The sequence below is a fragment of the Arachis hypogaea genome, chromosome 19, assembly GCF_003086295.3.
Source record: "Arachis hypogaea cultivar Tifrunner chromosome 19, arahy.Tifrunner.gnm2.J5K5, whole genome shotgun sequence".
NCBI lineage: Eukaryota > Viridiplantae > Streptophyta > Magnoliopsida > Fabales > Fabaceae > Arachis > Arachis hypogaea.
The window spans coordinates 44,904,754-44,911,227 of NC_092054.1; the positions used below are offsets into that span (position 1 = coordinate 44,904,754).

Sequence of the window (6,474 nt, forward strand, 5' to 3'; positions counted from 1 at the left end):
CTGATGTCTCGAGAAGTCTCCAACGAAGTCGTGGATTAGCCGTCTGAGAGATGTATAAACATAGCTGTTGGTTCGTGCTTTCTGGCCACTTATTCACATGAACCCAAGTAGATGCGGGTGTTTGTCAGGCACGTTCATCTAAGTATGATGAACAGAGCTGATTGTCACTGATCATCCTATTCACCATGTTGAAGTGCGAATATACATCTTAGAATTAATCAAACATGGATCGAAGAAGAAATAGTAATACTTTTATTAATTCATAGGACTCAGCAGGGCTCCTCCCCTCAACCTAGGAGGTTTAGAAACTCATACTGATGTAAAATACAATGGTAAACGTGTATGATGGGTGAAGATGATGTTCGAATTATTATGTAAACTACACTTTAAATACTAAACAGATGACTAGTAAGGGTAAAACAGTCTATCTAGTGCTAAAATCCACTTCTGGGGCCCACTTGGTGAGTGTTTGGGCTGAGCTTTGATGATATCCACATGCTATGAGGCTCCTAGGATATTGAACGCTGGCTAGGGGGTCCTCTCTAGGCGTTTGGACGCTGGTCTCTGCTCTTTGGGCGCTGGACGCCTAGAAGGGGGCAGGTAATTGGCGTTGGACGCCAGTTTTAGGCCTTCTAATCCGAAGCAAAATATGGACTATTATATATTGCTGGAAAGCTCTGGAAGTCAACTTTCCATAACCATTGAGAGCGCTCCATTTGGACTTCTGTAGCTCCAGAAAAGCTCTTCTGAGTGCAAAGAGGTCAGATCCAGACAGCATTTGCAGTACTTTCTCTATCTCTGAATCAGACTTTTGCTCCAGCTCCTCAATTTCAACCAGAAAATACCTGAAATTGTAAAAAAATACAAAAACTCATAGTAGAATGCAAAAATATGAATTTAACACTAAAACCTATAAAAACTTAATAAAAACTAAATAAAACATACTAAAAACTATATGAAAATGATGCCAAAAAGCGTATAAAATATCCGCTCATCAATGAAATTTGATTACAAACACATTGATTTTATCATATCATATAAATAAAAAGATTATAAACATATGGCATAAACATAAAGATAAATGGAGCTTACATTAATATACTTCTATATGCACTTTTTGATTTGCTTAGGCACAACTTTCCAATTAGTGTATATCAAGGTAATAAAATCATTATTCCTTCCCATTGTTCGAATAAAATTGGTTAAATATTTCACTCTCTAAGGAGTTGTCCCACTACAAGAAATTATCAGAATAGCGACCGATTTTAGCAACTGAAAAAATTGGTTGCTAATAGCGACTGATTTAGCGACCGATATAGAATTTCTAGGATCAGAAAAAAATTGGTCGCTAAAGTATATTCAATGATCGATTTTAGCAACTCACAAAATCGGTCACTAATAGCAACCGAATTAGCGACCGATAAATTTATTATACAACCAGAATAAAGTTGGTCGCTAAATCAGTCGCTATTTTTTAATTTAGTGACCGAATTAGCAACCAAAATAAGAGAAGAAACGACTTTTGGATTTTTGGTCACAAAATTGGTCGCTATTTTTAATTTAGCGACCGATTTTTCAATCGGTAGAGAAATAGGGTGAAAATTTGTTTGGTCACTAATTCAATTGCTAAGGCAATGGTCATTAAATCGGTTGCTAATTGTTAAGATAGCGACCAATTTTAGCGACCAACAAAATCGGTCACTAATAGCATCCAAATTAGCGATCGATAAGTTTATTATACAACCAAAATAAAGTTAGTTGCTAAATCGGTCACTATTTTTTAATTTAGCCACCGAATTAGCAACCAAAACAAGAAAAGTAACATTTTTGGGATTCTTGGTCACAAAATCGGTCGCTATTTTTTATTTAGTGACCGATTTTGCAACCAATAGAAAAATAGGGTAAAAATTATTTAGTCGCTAATTCGGTCGCTAATACAATGGTCGTTAAATCAGTCACTAATTTAAATAAAATAAGAGAGTTACTGAAATACCCTTGCAAACCCTAACTCAATTCACCCACACCATTCTCATCTTATCCAAACCATTTTCTGGGTTACCCGCCAGAAGCATAGTACCGTCTTCTTCGTTGCAGTGCTGTCTTCGTCATCTTCTGATTGCAGCGCCGTCTCTGGAGGTCTTGTCGCCGTCTTCTAAGGTCTCGGCATCATCGCCTTCGTCTTTGAGATCTCGACGGCATTGGTGTCGTCTGAGTTCGCAGATCGTCTCATCACCATCCAGATCTGACTTTTTCATTGTCACGCCGTTCTTTTCTCACCGTCACCTCCTCTGGCCGTGCCGCCTCCTCTGCTCACTCCTTCATTACAGATTGTCGCCTTGCCGTCTAGATTCGCCGTTGCTCCTTGTCACGTAGTTCTTTTCTCTCCCGGTAACTTCTTCTCAAACTAATTTATTTGATATCCTGTAGCCTCAAATAACGATCATTTGTTGCTGGTAGAAGGATAATGGAAGGGGTTAGGGTTTGGTGGTGGTGGAAGGAGCATAATGGAGGAGTATGAACTTAAAGAGGGAGAGGCATGCTCATTCCAGAACCACGAGGAGGAGCTTGATGATGCTAGCATCGATCCTGATGTTGAGCTCTCTTACACTGTAAGTTTTGTTTTTGTGTTCCTTTGATTATCTTGTGTATTTATCGTTGCTGCATCCGTTCTTGGATTGTTGTTCTCATTATTTTTTTATTCTTGGTGTTATTGTTGGTATTAAATGATTGACTTGGAATTTATGAGGATTGCAAATTGGTGCAGATACTTGTGTCCAGAGCCCTATCCAGAAGAAAATATGGAGTTTCTTCAATCGCAGAACATTCAGCTCTTTCAATTTGGAATCGAGGGGAAGACAATATAGTTTTCACTCTGTATTTGTAATGTATTCATGTGTTTCTTATTAATAGTTGACTGGTTGTTGGGGTTAGTAATGGTTTCAAATCAGCGTTATTTGATGATCTTTTGTTCCTTGTCCCTTGTGATTGAATTTAGTTATGTGAATCTTGGATTGGAAATTGATAATTCTTGGTTATTAGTGCTAATTTGTCAGTCACTGTAGCTTTCTGTAGAAGCTGGTTTCTTTTTGTTTCTTGAATGTGTTAGTTCAATCAGGTTTAGTATCTTGAAAATTGAAGAAAGAAGAGAACATGCGTCATTGATGCCATTTGTGCCACTCTGTCTGGCAGTAGCAGAGGTAGGTTTCATTGAGTATCCGCTGAAGAAAGCTATTATTTTTGTGGAAGAATTGGGATAGTCTATGATAATTGGCAGAAAAAAATTGTATAGAGCACTGCTGCTGAGGGCATTGTTAGGTTGGAATATTTGTGCCAATATAAAATCAAGAAAACAAATGAAAAGTAGAATAAAGAACAAACAAATGCACAGCAATTTATGTGGTTCATAGAAGTTTTACATGGCAAGATATAAACTCTCCTTTGAATATTTCAGAGAAAATTACCACTCTATTGCTTTTTATTAGTTTTCTTGATGATTAATTTCCAGCAGGCTTGCTCCTTCTTTCATTCTTTTTCTGTTTTAATGTTGAAATGGATTTTGTAGTTGAGATGCTCAACTTTCAGCACTTTCACAGAAATTGTAGGCTATAGTGCTTCGGCTGGGTTTGGTAAAGCTTTTGCTTTTTAAAAGTAGCTTATGAAAGCTGTCTTTTAAAACATAGCTTTTTAAAAGCTACAACACTTGGGTTTGGTAAAATCAAATTAAAAATGACTTTTAATAAGTACAAGCACCACAATTGTGTTTGGTAAAACAGCTTTTAAAAGTTAAAAAAATTATAATAAACATGTTTATAACAAAAAATAATTTCTTTTTTTAAATTTTTTAAAAATTTATATAATATTTTAAAATAAAATAATGTTAAAATAAAAAATTCATAATAAACATAAATATAATAAATAAATTCTTTTATTTTTTAACTTTAAAATTTTATATAAGTATCATAAAAATTTATTTTATCCTAAACATCATTACTAAAAATACTAAATTAACATATTTAGTATTTATTTTATTATATAAGCATCATAATAATTAACATATTTACTTGATTTATTCTCTGTACTAATATAAATAGATTTATCATTAGTCAATAATAAAATTTGTATGTAATCCAATGTTAATACTGGGTACGTTCATTACCCACCTATATATATTGGCTCACCTTTATAGATCACAAAAAATAGGACACTTATCTCAAATAAACTACTCTTATAATTATATATCTATATTTACATATGTATATACATGTTGTTATTATAATTTTGACTAATGTTCATGCAAAGAAAATTTTATGATTGGTTTTCATAAACCAGATCAACCTCTTCCCGTTTCAAAGAACAGAGAAAAACAAACATAATAGATCTACTGAAAAAATACAAAATTAACGCAAAAAAAAACATAAATAAATAGAAGTTCATACCTAATATGTGATAGAGATGTATTTGTATTGAAATTTGTGAAGATTAGGTTGAAAAATAAAAAATATATGAAGATTGTGTTAGAATTTGTGAAGGTTAGGATGAGAAGTTAGAAATATACGAGAATTTTAATGACAATATAATAGCGGGAAATACGTGCGGGAAAATGAAAAAAATTTGGTAAGCATAAGCCAGCTTTGAAAAGCTCCCTCCTAGGTGCTTTCAAAAGCACCCCTAACTTTTAAAAGCCGTAAGCACAAGCACTTGGGCTTTTTAATTTACCAAACGCAAAATGACGTGCTTGTGCTTTTAAAAAGCACAAGCACCTCTTAAAAAAGCTTTACCAAACCCAGCCTTCATCTGTTATCAGTTCCTATCCCCTAATATGAATGCATCAATAATAAATCCATGCAGATTACCATTTTTAACTCAGTGGCAATGATACATTTGTTGTGAAATATAGGATATGAAGCACATATTGGAATTTTAAATTAGTAGCATCGGTCTACATCATGTCTCGTACAGGTGTTTTATAGCATGAATATTGAATGTTAGATTTCTTATACATGCGAGACAGTTTTTTTCTTAAAAAGAATGAAAATAAAAATAGAACCTAAATATTTTCTTACTAATGCATGTAGCCTCTGTGGTTAATCGTTGCCCTTGTATATCATTAAATTAAATATTAAATAATTTTATGTTATAGATTATCTGCATTACTCTGAACTATCCCTTCAAGTAATTCTTTAGCCACCTAGGCCCTAGCTATCTAATAACCTAAGCTATTCATTAATTTCTAAACTTAAAAGTGAAAAAAGAAGTATGTTATATGGTGCTTATAAATTACAAATATTTTAACTTTACAGAAAAATAAGTTCCACTTCTCAACATTCATATTTAGGCAATTAAGACATAAAATTAGACACAATAGAATTACCAATAAAAAAAAATATTTGACAAATTTGTCTTTTGGATTCAACTTATGTTTGTCGAGGGACAAAAGGACTAATACCTGAGGAACCATTCCATATGGGCCAAACACTGAAAAGCTTTTTGGACTTGGACATCAACTTAGAAAAGCAGTTGATTGAGGAAAAACTGAGTGAACTCCAAGTACAAAATGCCAATGAAGAAACAATAATCTCAATAATGAAAGAATTTGGAAAGATAAGGTAAATTATATATATGGTAATAGAGTAAAGTTTTTCTTGTATAAGTTTTATGTGTGACATTACATATGAAATGTATCCAAGAAAAACTAACAAATCCTAAAAATTCAATTTTCGCATGAAATATGATTGTATTGATGATCCATGGCATTCTTTATTCCATCATTCATAGTTTTATCAGAGAGAGCACAAAAGGGTTAGTGAGCTCTTAAGTGTAAACCATACTACTTAAGTGCTGCTATATATATTACCATGTGTGTGTGTTTTTGTTTTACAATCCTAGGTTGTTTTGTTTTACAGTCCTAGGTTGTTTTGTTTTTGGTTGGGCTTGTTTTGTTCTGTTCAAAGTACTGATATATTATCTGGGTTTGTGTATTTTGTCTTGTACAAGCAGGGGAGTGCAAAAGAAGAGGAAAAACTTGAAAGAGGGTGGTGAAAATGAAGTACATGTTGGTAATAGGTGTTGTTGTTAGTGGACTTGGGAAAGGAGTCACTGCTAGCAGTATTGGTGTTCTTCTTAAGGCTTGTGGTCTTAGAGTTATGGTGTGCAGAAATCGTGACGGTTCCATTCCTTGGTAACGGCGCTAAAAACTCAATACGCACGTTCATAATCTTAGTTCTTTGTCACAACTTCGCACAACTAACCAGCAAGTGCACTGGGTCGTCCAAGTAATAAACCTTATGTGAGTAAGGGTCGATCCCACGGAGATTGTCGGCTTGAAGCAAGCTATGGTCACCTTGTAAATCTCAGTCAGGCAGATTCATATGGTTATGGAGATTTAATAAATAAAATATAAATAAAACGTAAATTTAAAGATAGAGATACTTATGTAATTCATTGGTGAGAATTTCAGATAAGCGTATGAAGATG

At 33.8% G+C, this 6,474-nt stretch overlaps 1 long non-coding RNA gene across 1 annotated transcript; it reads left to right on the forward strand.

Annotated features, from left to right (window-relative positions):
* The first annotated feature begins 1,593 nt into the window (after positions 1–1,593).
* On the forward strand, positions 1,594–3,045 carry LOC140182480 (uncharacterized). The gene is made up of 3 exons (XR_011878130.1): positions 1,594–2,388; positions 2,461–2,609; positions 2,765–3,045. It is a non-coding gene; the product is annotated as an uncharacterized lncRNA (long non-coding RNA).
* The last annotated feature ends 3,429 nt before the right edge of the window (positions 3,046–6,474 follow it).